General features: G+C 45.6%; 1 long non-coding RNA gene across 1 annotated transcript; it reads right to left on the bottom strand.

Moving 5' to 3' along the window:
• Positions 1-1466: 1466 nt before the first annotated feature.
• Positions 1467-5988, bottom strand: LOC143661575 (uncharacterized). The gene is made up of 3 exons (XR_013164699.1): positions 5748-5988; positions 5308-5469; positions 1467-1967 (listed from the first exon to the last, which is right to left on the bottom strand). It is a non-coding gene; the product is annotated as an uncharacterized LOC143661575 (long non-coding RNA).
• Between the last annotated feature and the right edge of the window lie 14556 nt (positions 5989-20544).

The raw sequence follows: 20544 nt of genomic DNA, 5'->3' as shown, positions 1-20544 counted from the left end.
GTGGGCGAGGCACGGGGCAGGAGGAGGGGGGGGTGGTCTCATCCGATGGGGCGGGGGGCTTCTCGTGCTTGGGTGGGGGCTGATGAGCCTGACAGCCACGAATCCGGGAAAAGACCTATTTGGTTGCCGGGGAGGTCTGTGTGTGTTGGGGGGGGGGGGGTGCGGGAAGCTCCTGAGAACTGGGGCTGGGGCGGTGGTGGGGTCCTGGTTTGGTGTCTGATTGGCCACTGGGTTTCTTTTTTTTTTTTTTCCAGACGAGAGAAAAAAAAAAATCTCGCTGTCGCCTGGGGTGATTTCTCAGTCACTTCTCTTCTTCAGGAAACTGCTTCTTGTTGGAGCCTCCTGGGATTGGCAGAGTTAAAATCCTTTAACCCAGGATGCCTTGGGCCTTTTGTTCTGCCCTGACAATGGAATAGGGTGGAGGGGGTTGGGAAGGCAAGTAGCTGGGTCCCCGGTGTATCCAGGGGGTGGGGGTTTGGTGAAGCCTGTGTGTTTAGTCACTGAGTGAATAAAAGCAATTTAGTCTCGGGGAGGGTGGGGTGGGAGAAAAGAGCCCAAGGGCAAAGGGCACCAGCTCATTAACACATGTGTGTGAGTGTCTGCTGTGTGCTCAGCAAATCCTTAATTACCCGGGGACACTTCCAAAACTAGGAACTTTATATTGGTCCCTAAAAGGTTGGGTAATGGGTTTTTCTGGCATCTGGAATCCAAAGGGACCAGTCTCAGATTCCCCCTGGGTTCCCAGATTCTTCTAGATGTCTTTGTCTTCTAAAATTCTGGGCTCCCATGGGAGGGCGCTTGGTTAAGGACATTCAGAAATGCAAACCCTTCCACCATATTAATCATCCAAACACTTTTGTTTTGAACTATCGTAGCCTTGATCCGTAATCCTCAGCAGCACCCCAGTAACTCGTAGGTCGTGGTGTGGCATTGGGGCCCTCCCACTCTGCACGATTTCCACCCCCACTCCCCGCATAAGTTCTCCGCTCTGGCCAGCCTGGCCCCACTCAGGCCCTTGCATGGTATCTTGAGCTTTCTAACCTCTGTGATGCTCAGGTGGGGTCCGTATCCCCCCCATCTTCCCATCTAGCCCCTCATATCTTTTCTCTGTTCAGTTCTGGCATCGCTTGATTAGCCAACATGCATTTACTGAGGGCCTACCACGGGCAAGGGGCTCTGAGGATGTAGCAAAGACCAAGTCAAATACCTACCCTTAAGGATTTTATGTTCTAAGGGGAAACAGAATAGACACAAAGCCAAACAATTTCACATGCTGTAGTGCTACCAAGAAGCTAAGCTAGAGTCATGTGATAAAGTTGGTGTGTGTGTGGTGGGCTGGTGGGTGCTGCTTTATTTAGCATGGAGGCCAGCATGGCTGGAGCAGTGCTCAGAGAATCGAGGGGCTTTGTGGGCATGGGCAGACCAGATCAATTAAGTCCTCAGAGGCTGAGGGAAAGAGTCTGGGTTTTATTTGGTTGGCAATAGGAAGCCTTCAGAGGTTTCATGCTTTAGTAAGCCTTCAAAGGACCTCACACTTTAGAAAGTTCACTCGGGCTATTGTGCAGAGCAGGGACTAGGAGCCAAGGAGAGCAGTTAAGATGTTTTTGCCGTAGTCCTGGCAAGAAGAGATAAAAACCTGGCTGTGGAGCTGGTGAGATGTGGTGCTGGCTTCTGGATCTATTTTAGAGACGAAGACAGGATTTACTGGCAATATGACTTACGACGGAATTGAGGATGGTGTTTGTTTTTAGGCTAACAAAGTGGCTGGGATGCCCATGTTGTGGGGCCGGACAGGGGGCAGATTAGGATGGGTAGTTCTGTTTTGGCTGTGCCGAGATGAATCAGACATCTGGTAGAGATGTGCAGACAGGTTTGATTCTGGAGTTCAGTTGTGTCGCACCTTCAAATTTAAATTTGAGAACCAGCATGTAGATAGTAGTCAGTGCTTTGGGTCTTGTTACTTTTACCTAGGGAGAGTGAGGATAGAAGAAAGCAGAGAGCTGAAGCTGAAGCCAGTTCATCAGTTAGAGATCTCTTGGAGGAAGAAAAGCCAGCAAAGAAGACTGAGAAAAAGTGACCTGTGAAGTTAGAGGAAAACCAAAAGATTGTGATTAAAAGGAAACTGAGCAAAAATGTATCTTGAGAAGGAGGATGTATCTGTCTGCTATTGCTGGCTAACAACTAGCCACAAAAAATCTCAATGGCATACAAGAATAATTATTTCTTTTACATATGCATTTGTGGGTCAGCTGGAGATCAGCTAGATAAGCTGGCTTTGGCAGGACAATTCTAATCTAAATTTGAGTCTGAGTCTGCCTCTGCATTCACACCCCTCATTCTCCTTGGGCCAGTACGCCAGTTAGATCCCATTTCTCCATGGCACAAGTAGGCAAATGAAAACACGCAGTGTCTCCTACGGCTCAGACTCGGAACTGGTGCAATGGCACTTCCTCCCAAATTCTACTGGCAAACACAAATCATACAGACAATCCCAAAGTCAAGGGCCAAGGAACTACCAAGTCACATGGAAAGGGATAGGGGGTCAGGGAGGAGTGACAAGAGTTGGACCAATAATTCAACCTACTACAGAGGGAGTGGTCCAATATGTTCAGTTCATTGGGAGGTCAGGCGAAATGCAGACAGTGAACTGGCCACTAATCTAATCAAACCGTGGGTCATTGGTGTCCTTGGTAAGAGTGATTATAACAGAATGGGGGGGCAGGTAATAAAAGCCCAATTGGAGTGGGCAGAGGTGAGAGCAGGAGGCAAGGAAGTTAAGTTGTCATTATATGGCTAACTCTCATAACATTTGCTTTGAAGAGGAGCAGAAAAAGTTTACAGGAGCCAAAAGGGGATATTAAGTCCTATTTTACTTCATTTGGTAGGATCTAGTAGACAAGGAGAAACTGATGATGTAGGAAAGAAATGGAATACTTGTGCAGGTGAGAGGAGATGGGAGCCATGGCACAGCTGGGGGAGGGGGAGCTGCAGGATTCCGGGGGCTTTGGCAGTAGGAAGGTGAGACAGTTGGTCTGACTGTTCCTATTTTCTCTATAAGGAATAGTCTGAGATCAGACAGAGAAGGAAAGTGGAAAGGGTGTTGAAAATATGTGGTGAGTGGAGAAAATGTGAAATTACTGCACAGTGGAATAGGATAAGGAATTTTCTAAGGAACTGTAGTTCAAATGCCCATGTGAAATTTATGGGTGCAGGTATGAGGTAAGCAGTTTGATTTAACCCCAGTTACATTTTTGCCAAGTGAACACCACAGAGAGAGGCCTGTATAAGGGAGGTAAGAGTGTTTGCAAGGGCAGTCTCACCCACTGGATTAAGGAATCTAAACTGGCTGAGAAGTGAAGAAATCATAGAGTAATGGATGGAGGTCTCAGGTGGGGAACTGCTGGCTACAAAGTACTAAAGTAAGCAAGCCCAGGGCTGGCAGGTGATGGGAATCTTCGGATCTGAGATTTTAGAGAAGGTGTAGACATTGATGTTTCCGAGGTCTGGGACCAATTGGCTGAGGGGCCGCAGGGAGACTATATTGCTAGAGTTTAGGGACCAGGGTGTTAGGTGTATCATCAGCACAGAGGCTGAGGTCACAGGAGGGATGACAGTGGAAGAGAAGGAGCGCAGGGGATGGAGGCAGGGGGAGAATTTGCAGGAAGATGTTCAGTGACACTAACTAGCAGTGGTGATTGGAAAGCCCTGATGGCATGCCTTCCAGAGGCACTGCGGGTGTGAAGGTGGAAGAGTAAACAGTTTGGAAATGTCAAGGGTGAGTGAAAAGGCCGTCTCCAGCCCCAGAGGTGCATGTCTTGGGGGAGAAAACAGCCTCCATTCAGGAGGGCGATGGGACAGGCAGTATCAGGAAGAAGAAAGTAAGAGGTCTAGTCTTGGAGGAGACGGAGAAGAGAGGCAGGAGGTAAGGTTTTAGAGGGTGGGGAGGCAGGCGACAGCGCTGGTTAGGGGCCGTTCCAGGTGTGGGGTAGGCGATGGCATGACGGGACTGCTCTCCCTGGCTCGGGGAGGCCTGGGGGAGGTGGCAGGTCCCCAAGATGTCAGGTTGTCACCCTGGCCCCTTTGACTGAGGGGGGACCGACTTTTTCTAGGACCCCCTGTAATTCTGATTGGTCACGTCTCACTGATGATGGGCATCGTCTATTTCCTGTCGTCTCATATTTCCTCCATTAGATGGAAGTTCCAGATGGGAACCCCAGATAGCCCACAGGGCACCCCCTCCAGTCCGACACAGCACCTGACGCATAACTGGTGCCTCACAAATGTTTGTTGATGGAGGCGGATAGAAACGCGGTTCAGGTTTCCCTTCGCAGCCAAGAGCGAGGCCCGCGTGCCGGGCGTGGGGAGGGAGCCTTCTGCCCGCGGTCCCCGCCCAGCCCGACGCGGCGCGGCGCCCGCCCTCCCCCGGCTCTCCGCGGTCAAGTGGGAGTAACCCGATCCCCGCGCTCCCTCCCCTTCCCTCCCAGCCCCGGGCTCTGGGCTGCCAATGGCCGCGGGCCTCGCCGGGAGCGTGGGGCCCTCCCGCTCCCCTCCCGCCCGGCCGGAGTGGGGGCACCCGGCCGCCCGGGGCCTGCCCGCCTCGGCTCCCCGCCCTCCCCGCCTCGGCTCCTCGCCCCTTACGTGCAGTGCTGTTCCCGGCCCGGGTCCAGCCCAGATACCTCCCTGCTGTCTGCCTCCAGCTACTCTAGAGCCATCAACACAGATTGCGGCTTTCGGAGTGCCGAGTCCGGGACGTCCCCCAGAGTCCAGGGGGCGCCCAGGACACCTACTGGATTCTGGCCTGGCTGAGAGACCCTGGGCAGTCATGCAGTCTCCCAGCCAGTTCCTCATCCGTGTCTGAGGCTTGTGCCTGCCGGGATGGCTGCGGAGACGTGAGAACCCAAGGAAGCGACGGGGGTGGAGGGCCACGTGTGCAGCCCAGACACGCGGGGCAAAGGCCAGACTGGCCGCCCTGGTCCCTCAGCATCCGCCGTGCAGCGGATGAGAACTGAAGCCCCTCACACCCACAGACCCACCCAAAGCACACACACACACACACACACACACACACACACACACACACACACACACACACACACACACACACACACACACACACACACACACACCGTGCAGGGCCCTCGCCCAAGGGAAGCACCTAACTGTACTCTTCTTTCCTTATCGCCTCCAATGCCTGGCCTCTCCTGTAGTCCCCTACTCCCAGGGCAGAAATCAGCTGCCGGGCTTCAGTAGCACTGGAGGTGGGAGGCTGGAAATACAGCCCAGCTGGCAGTGTGCCTTTTCACCTACCTGTGTATCTCCTGTGTGGTTGATGCAGTGTGAGTGTAAAGAGGAAGTGCTCGCGGCCATGTCCTTTTCCTCCTCGAGTGGTTCCAACGACACCCTCTTGATATGGGCACCCTCCAGAGCCTACAAATACTGCCATATTAATCCATATCTTCTACCTTTGGTCTTAAAAGAAAACGAAGGAGCATTTAGGAAGTGAATTATAATCCAAAAGAGGCGGGAAGAGGGGAAGTCTATCACTGATGCTTTAACATTCACAACTCCTGTAGCCCCACTTCACCCACCCCACGATGGCGGGGCACAGGCCGCCTAGGGGGATGAGGACACATCTAGGGGTCCCCCAGCCCTTCACATCCAAGGCCATGACCTGAAGAGGCTCCCATGTTGGCTTCTGTAACCTGCAGCCACGGCTCACACTCACACTCACACTCACACTCTGGCACCTTAAACTGGGGCATAATGTCACAAAGGTGGACTTGTCTGTCTTCCCTGGGGCTTGGCCTCCAGGTCCTGGATACCCCATCAGGTGAACCAGCCCAGATGGATCCAAAGGCAGGAAGTGACTGTTGAGTTCACAAAGGGACTGTCTAAGCAGGGAGAGCGAGAAGCACCCTCTAGCCAACCCAGGCCTGATGTTTTGCAGGTCTCCTGAATTCTTTTGGTTCCAGACCTTTTCCGCCTTGCCAAGTCCTGTGGGAAAGATCAGAACAGCTGGAGATTTCTTGCAGACAATCACCAGGTGCTGAGCAGGTCCTAGTCCAACTTAGAAACAGGCCTGGGCTGCTTGGCTTTGGCATTCTTGTTTTCACTCGGCCTAGCAGACAGGCAGGAATCGTTTGCCCTTGGAAGGCAGTGCCATCCCTGGCAGTAAGCTGGGGATGAAGTAAATCCAGGACACAGGGCTGGGGATGGAAACTTAGGAGTCTCCCTCTTTCCCTTCCAAGCCCCCGGACAACACAAAGGGCCTCCTCTGCTGGCCAAGCAGGAGGGGATGGGCTGACCAGGGAGGGCCGGGACCGTCACCCAGTACAGAGCCAGGCAGCTGCAAATAAAACTCAGGCTCAGAAGGCTCAGACAGGCATTCAATCTTCCCCAGAGCCAAGAAATCCTGGCTAGAAACTTGACTACGGAGTGGAGTGAGGAAAGGCACGGGAAAATACTTGAAGCCAGGCAAGACCCCTGACAAAAGGGAGCAAAGCCAGAGGCTTTTTTCCCGCCTGGCCCAAGCCCAAAAACTGAGCTAGCCAGAGAAGACCCAAGAGATGTGGCAGAGGATCCTGGGAGGGACCCAGCAGTAGGAGGAGGCAGTGGGGTAGAATTTTTACCCTGCTCAGACCCCAGGGCGCTCACACAGCAGGTCTGCAGAGGGATGGGCCTTTGGCTTCACTTTGCACACAACCAAGGCACTCAGAGCTGCTGGAAGCTGCATACAAGGGGATTTATGGAAACTCCAACGTGGCAGGGTGGATCTGGCCGCAGCCTGTGGCCAGACCGCCAGGGCCAGCTTCCATTCGAGGATGGGGAGTTTGCAGGGAAGCTGTTGAGGGCAAGCAGCGCCCCCCCCCCACCCCAACTCCGTCCTCCCCAGGCCCCATCCCAGCCTTTGAAGGAACTAACCTTGGCTCCCACAAAGAGCTCAGAGCTTGCATGCTAGCTCAGCCTGCTTTATTTTAGATGAATTTGCACAGTAGCAGGTTACATGTAAAATTCTTAGACCTACAGAAGGATATTCTTTTATTCATATTACTTATAATGTGTGAAGGGATGTTACTTTTTAAAAGTTCTGAAATTAAAGAAAAAAGAAAATCACTCTGTTTTGAGGAAAGGTTTAATGTTTCAATTCTCTTTATCTTTTGCTGGATCTTGGTTGGGGCGGGGTGGGGGGGAATGAAAAGAAATATGCCACAGTATGATGACTTCTTCTTTAAAAAAAAAAAAGCTTTTTTTTCTTTCCTGAATATGAAAGTAGAACATGTTCTATAAAAAGGAATTCAGACAGATGATATAAAGGTAGCAAAAATCACCTATAATCCTACTACCCACTGATAGCTGATATCATTTTTGGTGTATTTTTTCTATAGTATTTCCTACACATACAGATATATGTCTTTACATGAGACAAAACTATTGACATAAAAGTACCCTTAGCCTTCTTCCTTTCCCCTGTCCACTGAAGAAAATCCTGAATTTGCCTGTTAGGTCTTTCCTCGCTTCTTTCTTTTAGAGAGAGGAAAGAATTATTACTTGTTGAGAGAAAGCTAAGATGATCTACATAATAAGTAACTGGGATGGGTCAAGGAAGGCGTCCAGAGTGGGGAAAAGCCTTATGGACTGGGGCCTAGCAGAGTTTTCCCATTTGGCACCTCTGGGGCTCTGGAGCAGCAGCAGGGGCTGGGGAACCAGGCGTGGAGGGAGAGGTTCTGAGATGTGCTAATGGGGGTTATGACCTGGAGACTCTATAATGTTTTTCCAGAGATGTAATTAAATAATGGAATTTATTTCATATTAATTTTGGCCATTAAGCTACACTTTAAGACTGTACAGAGACCGAACCCCGTGGTCTCCCCCTCTGCTTGAGAAGGGCTAATTTTTTTTTAATGGGGTCATTTTCTATTTGCTCTGTTTTCAATGAAATTTCATAGCCAAGTAACTGCAGATATATATTATTCTCTTAACCGCCCACGCGGAGGCACTTCATTCATCTTTACCCTTATTTATTTAACCTCTCTGCTGTTGGGGCTCATTTGTGTTGTTCCCATTTTCCCTATTATAAACAATGATGGAGAGGTTTCCTTATGTGTGTACATCTTTATACTCTTGCCGAATTTTTCCTTAGAATATATTCCTAAGCAAATACCTGCACGATCAAAGGATAAGGACGTTCAAAATTCGGTACGTGGTGCCGACTTGCTCTCTGTAAAGACTGAACAACTGAGCACCACCACGCTGTGGCTTCGCTCTGGAGTGTACTGGCTCCCAAGGTGGAGAGCGGCTTGATGGAGGGCTGCTTGGTGGAGGAGCTGGGCCTTGGCACGGGAGGAGGGAAGCAGGAGGGTCTCCAAGGCCAGGGCGAGACAGCCAAGTGAAAGCCCCACGGGAGATTGATTTTTTGCTGCACAGTAAGTATCCTTTCCTTGGGGGAGCCCACTTCTCCCATTCCATGGTAACCCTGGTAATCTCTTGTGGGGTGACCACAGACTGGAGCCAGGTCAGTCAGAGGAGTCCGCACCCCTGGCCAGGGCGATTGACTCAAAGATAGCCCTTGGCTCAAGCCAGGAAGATGTCTCCTGGCTTGCTTGCTAAGCAAGCACCACGTGTGGCCAGAACCGGTAGTGGCCAAATCCTCCCAGTGGGGAAGGCAGCAGAGGTGGAGGTGGAGCCGAGAGACACAGAGAAGTGGAGACAACACTGCCCCGGGGTCCAGCCATGTCTCAGGCCAGCGGGATTCCTCCCAGACTTTTCAGTTTCATGGATCCCGCACCTTCCTTTTTTTTCAATCTTTTTTTTCCGAATTTTCATTTTAGATTTTATTTTTCAAAGCACTGTGGGTTTTTTTCTTTCTTTTTTTAACCGAGGTAAAATTCAGGTAACATAAAATTACTGACCACTTTAAAGTGTACAGTTCAGTGGTGTTTATTACATGTGCAATGTTGTGCAACCATCACTTCTATCTAATTCCAAGACATTTTCATCAGCCCTGAAAAAGACCATACCCATTAAGCTGTCACTCCCCCCAGCCCCTGGCAACCACTGATCTACTTTCTATCTCTATGGATATGCCTATTCTGGATGTTTCACATAAATGGGATCATACAATATATGTTTTTGTGTGTGTGTCTGGTTCCTGTCACTTAGCATAATGCTTTTGAGAATCTTCCGTGATGCAGCACGTATCAGAACTCCATTCCTTTTTTTTCCCCCATTCCATTTTATGGTGGAAAAATAATCCGCTTTATGTATATACCACATCTTATTCATCCGTGCGTCTGCTAATGGACATTTGGGCTGGTTCCACCTTTGGCAATTCTGAAGAGTGTTGCTATGAATATCCGTGGACAAGTAGTTGAGTCCTTGTTTTTAATTCTCTTGGATACACACGAGTGGAATTGCTGGGTCACATGGTAATTCTGTGTCCCTACATTCCTTTTTCTAGCTTCAGCTTGTGTCAAATGGGTGCCTGTTGTGGGCAACGAAGGAGTCCTGACTCACTCGGGCCCTGGGAGCCGCGCTGCATGGCCGGAGCGCGGAGAGCGAGCCGCTTGCTGCACCCGGGCAGACCCGGACCCCGCAAGTGGAGATGTGGGAAACCAGGCGGGAGGAAGTCCATTTGCGAGCGGGACTCCATTCCATCACCGGGTGTTTTCTGGACAAGTAGCAGAGATCCAGGGGCGGGGGACGTGGGAAGAGGAATCTTAGAGCAGCTGCTTTAACAATCCAGTCTGTGAGCGGAAATACCCCTTTCCTTCCTCTTTTTTGTCTTCATCCCCTGGCTTCCAGTGCCTACGCAGAGATGGGTTGTGACACGTAATTCGGGTGGGGAAGAGCACACCTTTTTAAATGAGAAGGGTTTTTTGTTTGTTTGTTTCATTCTGTGCCTCCAAGCTCTGCTGGGGATTGATTTCTCCCTTCTGATAAGCCACAGCTCAGAGCTCGGGCCACGGTGGACCTGCTGCACTGCCCAGGGCTCCAGACAGACGGAGTTAGGGCTCTGCCCAGGGTTGAAAAGAATCCTTGGGGCCTTTGCTCCTCTGTCTTTTTGTCCCCCTGTCCACCCCACCCTGCACCCCTGATGTTATCAGTCTTTTTGTTTTTTTTTAAATCCAAGCATGACAATTGAAATCCATATTTCTGTTCACTCTAATTGAACATGGATTGAGAGTCTCCCCAGGGTCAAAATCACGTTCCTACTGTAGAATGTATCATGGACCGAAAGCAACTCCACTCAATTCTGTTCATGTTTACTGAGCACCTTCTGGGTGGGCCATGCTGGGCAAGGGGAGGAGAGGAGAGGGGCAGGGAGATGGGGTCGGAGGCGGCTAGAAAATGAATAAAACAAGGCTCCTGGTCGCGAGGTGCACACACCGGTGGGAGATAGCTGTGTGCTGGGAGGGGTGGGTGGGAACATGGAAAAGAGCCAGACAAAATTACAAAGGCAGAGGAATTTGGTTTGGGATGACTCCCATTTCTCCTTTTATTGCCTCCTTCCCCCTACGTTTTTTCCTTTCTAGAGCTCTAGCCCATTCCCCAACATTTGCTCCCAACTAGCTCCCCTTCTCCAGAAATAATCGCATTAAATTTTTTTTTTACTTATTTTAATTTATATTCAAAAGTTTAAAACTTTTATCAAAGTAATGCCTTCACATCGTTTAAAAAGCCATGTAACTAAACAAGGGCAGATCCACACCCCACTCCTTCCAGCTTTGCCCTCCGATAGCAACTTTCAACTCTTGTAGCTGTTTCTTCTGATATTTACACTCATTTTTCTGAATAATATGTATATGTTGCTATTTCTTGATTTTACCTATCAATTGATTTCTTATCATGATCAGTGATAATTTCTTTCCTATACCTCCCCCTCTCATCATCTTAATGACTATTTCATAATTTGGGGTTCAACCAAATATTCTATTTCCATTATCATTATTCTGTAAATATTATTCACTGATGAGCCAAATAGTGTACTCTGATTGATCTCCTTTTTGTATAATTCTGTTTTTCCTGGAATGAATGACTGCCTTGTTTCTCATTTGCTTAGTTTCTATGTACCCATCACTAATTCTATCCAAGCAATCCAATGGATCTGTAAAACCCCTCTCAATACTATTGCCACATGGTCAAATACACCAGATAATACATGACTGCCCTTTTAGCCATCTAGAGATTTCCTGTGCAGCATCCTTTGCTCTCCTGCCCCACCTGGGTATGTGCTTCCAGGGCCTGTGGCCTTGCTGTGTCTTACAAGAGGTTCCGTTCGCTGCTCCGCAGCTTAAATCCTCTGTTTCTGAGCTCTCTGTGCTCCTTCTTCTTATTTTGCTCTCTTGTGTTATCAGAGCACACCTTGCAATAACTTTCTAAAAACAAGCTTCTCAATCTTTGAAAATGTCTGTATTACAAACTCACACTGGAGCCGGCTGGCTGTAAAATTCTATGTTGAAAATCATATTTCCTCAGCATTTTGAAGGCATTGCTTCATTGTCTTTTAGTTGGCAGTGCTTCCATATGGCTATTTGTGGTGAGGTGAATTATATACCCCAGAGAAAGACAGGTTCTTTTTTTTTTTTTTTTGGTGTTTTTTTTTAAATTTTTTTATTAATTGAAAAAATTACAAGAAACACAAACATTCCCAACACATACACTCAGCAATTCACAATATCACATAGTTGCATATTCATCATCATGATCATTTCCCAGAACATTAGCATCAATTCAGAAAAAGAAATAAAAAGACAAAAGAAAAATATAGCAAACAGAAAAAAAAAATTTTACATGCCATACCCCTTACTGATCCCTTTCATTGATCACTAGCATTTCAAACAAAATCTATTTTAACATTTGTTCCCGCTATTATTTATTTTTATTCCTCTCATCTGTTGACAAGGTAGATAAAAGGAGCATCAGACACAAGGTTTTCACAATCACACAGTCACATTGTGAAAGCTATATCATTATACAATCATCATCAAGAAACATGGCTACTGAACACAGCTCTACATTTTCAGGCAGTTCCCTCCAGCCTCTCCATTACATCTTGGATAACAAGGTGATATCTACTTAATGCGTAAGAATAACCTCCAGGATAGCCTCTCGACTGTGTTTGGAATCTCTCAGCCATTGACACTTTGTCTCATTTCACTCTTCCCTCTTTTGGTCGAGAAGGTTTTCTCAATCCCTTGATGCTGGGTCTCAGCTCATTCTAGGATATCTGTCCTACGCTGCCAGGAAGATCCACACCCCTGGTAGTCATGTCCCACGTAGACAGGGGGAAGGTGGTAAGTCTGCTTGCTGTGTTGGCTGGAGAGAGAGGCCACATCTGAGCAACAAAAGAGGTTCTCTTGGGGGTGACTCTTAGGCTTAATTTTAAGTAGGCTTGACCTATCCCCTGTGGGGTTAAGTTTCATATGAACAAACCCCAAGACTAGGGGCTCAGCCTATAGCTTTGGTTGTCCACACTGCTTGTGAGAATATCAAGAATTCAACTTGGGGAAGTTGAGTTTTCCCCTGTTCTCACCATTCCCCAAAGGGGACTTTGCAAATACTTTTCCACTCACTGATCAAATCACTCTGGGATTCATCAGGGCATCACCTGGACAAACCAACAAAATCTCATGTCCTATACAAAGTTCCATGTACTTAAGGTGTTCAATCAACTATCTACATAAGTTATATTAGGAGATGCACTAGTCAAAGTATAGATTTCTACCAAATAAACATTTTTTGCTTTAGTCTCACACATTAGTTGAAATTTTAAAACATTAAGTACCATCTATTTTCAGCACACTGCAGTAATGACATTGTTTTGTTCTTCCTCATGCAAAAATATTTTTTAAATTTGTACATTTAGTCACTGTCATTATACATTCTAGGCATTCCTAGATTACACCATCTCAATCTTTATCGTCTATCTTTCTTTGTGATTTCATTTATGCCCCAGCCCTCCTCCCTCTATCATTCTCATATGCAGCTTCATTCAGTGTTTTAACATAATTGAATTACAGTTAGGTAATATTGTGTTGTCCATTTCTGAGTTTTTATATTCAGTCCTGTTGCACAATCTGTATCCCTTCAGCTCCAATTACCCAATATCTTACCCTATTTCTATCTCCTGATGGTCTCTGTTACCAAGGAAATATTCCAAGTTTATTCACTAATGTCAGTTCATATCAGTGAGACCATACAGTATTTATCCTTTTGGTTTTGGCTAATCACACTCAACATAATGTCCTTAAGGTCCATTCATGTTGTTACATACTTCATAACTTTATTCTGTTTTACAGCTGCATAATATTCCATCTTGTGTAAATGTCACAGTTTGTTTAGCCAACTGTCTGTTGATGGGCATTTTGGCTGTTTCCATCTCTTGATAATTGTTAATACTGCTGCTATATAAACATTGGTGTGTAAATGTCCATTTGTGTCCTTGGCCTCGTGTCCTTTGAGTAGAGACAGCATATAGGTGGGTTCTGTTTTTTAATCCATTCTGCCAGACTATGTCTTTCGATTGGAGAGTTTAATCCATTAACATTCAGTGTTATTACTGCATGGGTAGTACTTTCTTCTACTATTTTGCCTTCGGATTTTGTATGTCATATCTAATTTTCCTTCTTTTTACCTTTACTCATAGTCTTCCTTTCTACACTCTTCTCCACACCTCTCTCTTCTGTCTTCGTATCTGTCTCTAGTGTTCCCTTTAGTATTTCTTGCAGAGCTGGTCTCTTGGTCACAAATTCTCTCAGTGATTTTTTTTGTCTGAAAATGTTTTAATTTCTCCCTCATTTTTGAAGGACAATTTTGTTGGATATAGAATTCTTGTTTGGCAGTTTTTCTCTTTTAATAATTTAAATATATTATCCCACTGTCTTCTCACCTCCATGGTTTCTGCTGAGAGATCTGCGCATAGTCTTATTGGGCTTCCCTTGTATGTGATGGATTGCTTTTCTCTTGCTGCTTTCAAGATCCTCTCTTTCTCTTTGACCTCTGACATTCTGATTATTAAATGTCTTGGAGTATGTCTATTTGGATCTATTCTCTTTGGGGTACGCTGCACTTCTTGGATCTGTAATTTTAAGTCTTTCATAAGAGTTGGGAAATTTTCAGTGATAATTTCCTCCATTAGTTTTTCTCCTCCTTTTCCCTTCTCTTCTCCTTCTGGGACACCCACAACACGTATATTCGTGCGCTTCATATTGTCTTTCAATTCCCTGAGTCCCTGCTCATAATTTTCCATTTTTTTTCCTATAGTTTCTGTTTCTTGTCGGATTTCAGATGTTCCGTCCTCCAGTTTTGAAATCCTATGTTCTGTCTCTCGAAATCTACCATTGTAGGTTTCCATTGTTTTTTTCATCTCTTCTACTGTGTCTTTCATTCCCATAAGTTCTGTGATTTGTTTTTTCAGACTTTCAGTTTCTTGTTTTTGTTCATTCCTTGCCTTCTTCATGTCCTCCCTCAATTCATTGATTTGGTTTTTGATGAGGTTTTCCATGTCTGTTCGTACATTCTGAATTAATTGTTTCAGCTCCTGTATGTCATTTGAATTGCTGGTTTGTTCCTTTGACTGGGCCATATCTTCAATTTTCCTAGTGTGATTTGTTATTTTTTGCTGGTGTCTAGGCATTTAATTACCTTAATTAGTTTATTCTGGAGATTGCTTTCACTTCTTTTATCTAGGGTTTTCTTGCTGGATGAATTTGTTGTCTATCTGTTCTTTTTTTTTTTTTTTTTTTTTTAAAGGAAAGACAGAGAGAAGGAAGGAAGGAAGGAAGAAAGGGAAACATTTTTAAACATTTTCTTGTTTTATTGTATTCTGTTTCTCCGTTTTTGTTACATGGGCTGGGGCCGGGAATCGAACCGAGGTCCTCCGGCATAGCAGGCAAGCACTTTGCCCGCTGAGCCACCGCGGCCTGCCCCTCTATCTGTTCTTTGACATTCCGTTCAGCTTTATCCGGACCTTTAGCTTAAGTTTTGTTTAACAGAGGAGAAGTTTTCAGTTCTTGTTTTCTTGTTTCTTGCCCTGTTTGTGTGGTGCCTTTCCCACACACACACACTTAGGAGGGTGTACTTAGATATTATAGACCCCAGTCAGATTTTCCCAGACCAAACTGGCCTCCTATCAGGAGGAAAGAATCATCTGTGTCGGTTTTCCCTGAGGGTGAGACCCAGCAGGTTGAAAGACTTTCCTGTGAAGTCTCTGGATTCTGTTTTTCTTATGCTGCCCAGTATGTGGCATTTGTCTGACTGCAGGTCCCACCAGCATAAGATGATGCGGTACCTTTAACTTTGGCAGACTCTCCCTGCTGGTGGTGTGGTGGAGACAGAGGAGAGGTTGTAGGCTGGTTTTTTTTTTTTTTTTTTTAAAGGAAAGACAGAGAGAAGGAAGGAAGGATAGAAGGAAGGAAGGAAGGAAGAAAGGGAAACATTTTGAAACATTTTCTTGTTTTATTGTATTCTGTTTCTCCGTTTTTGTTACATGGGCTGGGGCCGGGAATCGAACCGAGGTCCTCCGGCATAGCAGGCAAGCACTTTGCCCGCTGAGCCACCGCGGCCCACCCCTGTAGGCTGGTTTTAATGGCTTCAAATTACCAAGCCCTGGTGTCTGAATTCCTTGATGGAGGGATTCCACCTGGGTGGGGCTTCACCCCTCCCCTGGGGAAGGCACAGGCTCCAGATACGCCCCCAAAAGAGCTCACTTCTGCCTATGCCTGGGGTAGTTGCAGCCTGAAAAGTCCTGCCACTGTATCCAGAGGCAGTCAAGCCTTTGTAGAAACACAGCCACGAAAACCTCTGTTTCCTTCTTTTTTTTCCCCCCTTTTTCTGTCAGTCCTGCTCCTTTGGCGCCGGGGCAAAACTGAGCAACCTCCGCTTTGATCAGGTTCACCTAAACTGGGGGCCTATTTTCAGTAGTTAGAATTTGTTAATTAGTTCCACAATTGGCATTTGATTGTGCCCAGTCCCTGCTGCTGGTAAAGTCCTTTCCTTTCCCCTCTGGGAAGCGGCCTGTGGGGGAGGGGCACTGGCTGGTGCAGCTTCAGGAACTCACGTTTCTGGGGGTGCTCGCAGCTGGTCCAGCTGGTCCAGACTGGGGTATGCTGTGTGTCTAGTCACTGACGTGGCTCGGGAACTGTTCTGTACTGTTTCTGGTTATTTAGTAGTTGTTCTGGAGGACGAACTAAAATGCGCACGTTGTTAAGCTGCCATCTTGACCCGGAAAACTGAAAGACAGGTTCTTAATCTTAACACAGTCCTGTGAGCATGAACCCACTGTAAATAGGACCTTTTGAAGATGTCATTTTTAGTTAAGGTGGGGCCCAACTGGACAGCCTTAATCCTGTTACTTGAAGCTTTATTAAGAGAAAGCCTCATAGAGAAGTAGAAGCTGGAAGTCAGTAGAACCCAGAAGAGCAAGGGACAGACATTTGCATGTGTATTGTCATGTAACAGAAAAGCCAAAGGCCGAGGATCACCAGCAGCCAGCCCCAGAATGCCACAGGCTCCTGGGAGAAAGTCAACTTGCTGACACCACCTCGATTTTGAGCTCATGGGTATGAACCAATAAATTCCAGTTGTTTGGCATTTTGTTTTAGCATCTGGGAAACTAAGACACTATTCTTATTGCTACTCCTTAAATTGTCATCTACTCCCTTCTCCCTCGAACTTTTTGTGATCTCTCCATCCTTCTCATGGTCTACGTTAGGTCGGGTTTCCCCATCCAGTATGTTGAGCACTCAGTGAGACTTTTCTCTATGTGGCTCATTGTCTTCTCACTTGAGAATTGTTATTTCTTCGATATTTCTTCTCTGCTCATTTTTTTTTCTTAGTTCTTTTGGATTTTTTTTCTCTAATATTCCTTTATTTTCTTATTGTCCCCCCATTTTTGGTTTTGTTTTACCTTTTTATTGTTGTTGTTCTGTTTTTGGAGACTTCCTCAAATTTATCTTCTAGACCGTCTGTGGAATGTTTCAATTTTGCCCTATTTTTGTTTTCTAAGAGCTCTTTTTTGATTCTCCAGTTGTTTCTATATATAAAAATATCAAAAAAAAACCAAAAACAAAAACGCATCCTAATCATATATCAAGGCTGCAATACTTTCTTCAATCTCCCTGAGCAGTCATAGATATTCTTCTTATTCCTAGTCTTATGACTTTTAGTAATCATATATTTCCTGCATTGTTCCTGCTTCTCTGCTTCTTCCAAGTGTCTCTTGATGTTTCGGTTGGTTGACTTGGCTGCCGTATTTCCTGTCTTCACTTTGGAGATTTTCCTTTCATGTCTTGGATCTTTGCTGTCTTTTCAGTTGTCAGATGAGACACTAAAATCTAATTTGTAATGCTGTAGAAATGGGGAGAATGCTTGTTGTCTGGTAGACTTAACCAGAGGGTGATAGTGCAATTAACTGTCTTTTTTCTTCAATGTAATGTGACCAAGGAATAAGTTTTTGTTGTGTTAATCCCCTGACTGAAATTCTGAGGGTTTACTTATTTATTTATTGTAGCATACCAATAGGAAATTATAGAGATTATGGTATGTGACATCCAAGGTGTGCTTGTTTGAATCTGTGGCGGACCCCAGTAAAGCCATGCTTTTTAATCTTTATTCAATATTGCTGTCTGGGAGTATTTTTATTGTTCCCATGGAGATGTGACCCACCCAATTGCGTGTGGTAGGTTTTGATTAGATGGTTTCCATGGAGTTGTGACTCCACTCATTCCAGGTGGGTGTTGATTAGTTTACAGAAATCCTTTAAAAGAGGAAGCGTTTTTGGAGAAAGCCTCAGAATGATGAATACCACAATAGCCCATGTAGCCAGAGACCTTTGGAAATGAAAAAGGAATATGCCTCTGGGGGAGCTTCATGAAACAAGAAACCTGGAGAGAAAGCAAGCAGAAGTCGCTGTGTTTGCCATGTGCCTTTCCAGTTGAGAGAGAAACCCTGAACATCATTGGTCTTCCTTGAGTGAAGGTAACCTCTTCTTGGTGCCTTAATTTGGACATTTTTATAGCCTTGCTTTAATTTGAACATTTTCATGGGTTCAGAACTATAAACTAGCAACTTAATAAATTCCCCTTTTTAAAAGCTGCTCTGTTTCTGGTATTTGCATTCTGGCAGCTAGCAAACTAGAACATGAAGGCTAGGTAAAACAAACAAAAAAAAAACACTTGTGACTTTTAACTTACTCTCTCTTTCGGATCACTGTCTGAGAGAGACCAGCTGACATGTTGTGAAGTTTCTCCAGTAATACTATGGAGGGTCCACGTGACAAGGAATTGAGGCTTCCTGCCAATGGCACACCAACTTGCCCGCCATGAGAGGGTGCCATCTTGGAAACAGATCCTCTAGCCCCAGTTAAGCTTTCAGGTGACTGAAGATTTGGCTGACATCTTGATTACAACCTCATGAGGGTCCCTGAGTCAAAACCACCCAGCTAGGCTACTCCTGAATACCTAAGCCATAAAAATGGCATGGGGTGATAAATGTTTATTGTTGCTTTAAGCAGCTAAGTTTTGGAGCAAATTATTACACAGCAATAGAGAATAAATTAGTTTCTTAAGGCTGCTGTAACAATGTACCACAAGCTGGGTGGCTTAAAACAACAGAAATTACACAGGCTCTTTGAACATCCATAAGAATGAGCAAAAATATTTTTCTCAAAGTTTCTGTAAACAAAGGACTGTAGTAACAAGAAAAGCTGAAGCAAGAAAAATATCTACTTAAAAGCAGTAATTTCCAGTGGTGCCCTGGCCAGCCCTTCCCCTACCCCTCACCAGCTCAGTGCAGACTCAGCCTTGCTCCCACTGTGGATGCTTGGCCCCAGTTTCAGAGGGAGCAGAGTACCCTGGTGCATATACTGGGAGCATGTATATCTGGCCCAGTCTTGCTGGTGGCATCCTGAGGGACTTGCTGTCCCAGAACTTGTCCTGTGTATAGCAGGCAGTTCACTGAGTTCTCTTACAGAACGTGGTGGAAAAGCAGTCACGTCATGCTGCTTGGGACAAGGCATTGCTGTCTGTGGGACATAAGTACAGTGCCCAAAGCCATAAGGAAAGTATTTCCTAGGGAATAGAGGACATCCATATAACCGGGAATTTCTAGGGGAACATGCACATGTCCAGAACAACACTTGCGCAGAAAAGATCAGGGGTTCCCCCATGCTTTGGCCTCACACTATTCTCTAAACCTATTATAGGGATAAGCTCTGAAGGACAGTGCTGCAAAGACTGGGAAGAGCATCTTCTCCTGTTTCTTCTTCTTGTCCTTCTCCTTCTCCTTCTCCTCCTCTTCTTCCTCTTCCTCCTTCTTCTTTGTCAGCTCTTTCAGGGAAAGCTCTGTCATAACCCAGGCTGGATAAAAGCCTAAGGAACAGACACCTCAGGATCTAAATGCCAACAATAACACATTAAAATATCAAAATGTCCAGATTGCAACAAAAGGCAACGAAGCATACAAAGAAACAGTAGGCAATGGCCCAGGCAAGGGAGAAGATTCAAGCATTACAAACCATCCAGGATGAGAATCAGATCTGGGACATTCCAGACAAAAACTTAAAAAAAAAAATCTTTGCCATGTGACAGAAAAGACTTTTTTTTTTTTTATACTATATGGTGGGATCAATTTCAATGTTTTTCCATGTGAGTATCCTGTTATTGTACCACCACTTGTTGAATTTTTGTGTGCTTGCTTGTTTTTAGTTTGTTTTGCTTGTTTGTTTGTTGTCTGGGAAGTGCGTAGGTGGGGAGTTGAACCTTGACCTTCTGCACGGCCGGTGAGAATTCTACCCACTGAGTGGTAGGCTCTGGAATGGTGGATATGGGGAAATTTCTGCTGTATATATGTTTCCACAGTTTCAAAAAAAAGAAGAAGAAACGATTAGAGACAATAATAATAATATGCGATCCTGGATAGGATCTAATAATGAAGGAGAAAAAGCCCCAAAGCTTATTTTTGGAACCTATGAAAAATTGGAATATGGATGGTAAACTTCATATCCGTGTTAAGTTTCTTGAAGTTGATAATTCCACTTAAGGTGATTACATAAGTGAGTATCTTGTTCTTAGGAAAAATACATAGTATATTAAATGTTCAAGGAGCATGAGGTATACAACCCACACTCAAGTGTTCATAAGGCGACCTGACACATAGAAAGATGGATAGGCAGACAGCTAGGTGGAGGGAATGATAGACTGATGGATGGATAGAACGGTAACAGCAAATGTTTTAAAATGGTGGATTTGGGTTTCTGGGGGCTTGGGGGTATGTCGGAACTCTTTGACTGGGGTTTGCATTATTTTTATAATTGTCCTGCAAGTTTGAAAGAATTTCAAAATAAAAAGCTTAAACAATTAAAAAAAAACCAAAACAGACATTTATGCTCAGAATTCAAGAGACAAGAAATCTGAGATCAAGATGTAGGCAGAGCCATGCTCTCCCTGAAGGCTCTGGGAAAGGGTCTGTCCATTGCGTCTCCCCTAGCCCTTGGTGTTCCATTCCTGGGTGTCCCCTGGCTTGTAGCTGCTTCACTCCAATCTCTGC

This window comes from Tamandua tetradactyla, chromosome 17, assembly GCF_023851605.1.
Source record: "Tamandua tetradactyla isolate mTamTet1 chromosome 17, mTamTet1.pri, whole genome shotgun sequence".
NCBI lineage: Eukaryota > Metazoa > Chordata > Mammalia > Pilosa > Myrmecophagidae > Tamandua > Tamandua tetradactyla.
The sequence above is the reverse complement of the archived record's forward strand: the minus strand, read 5'-3'. Positions and strand labels throughout refer to the sequence as shown.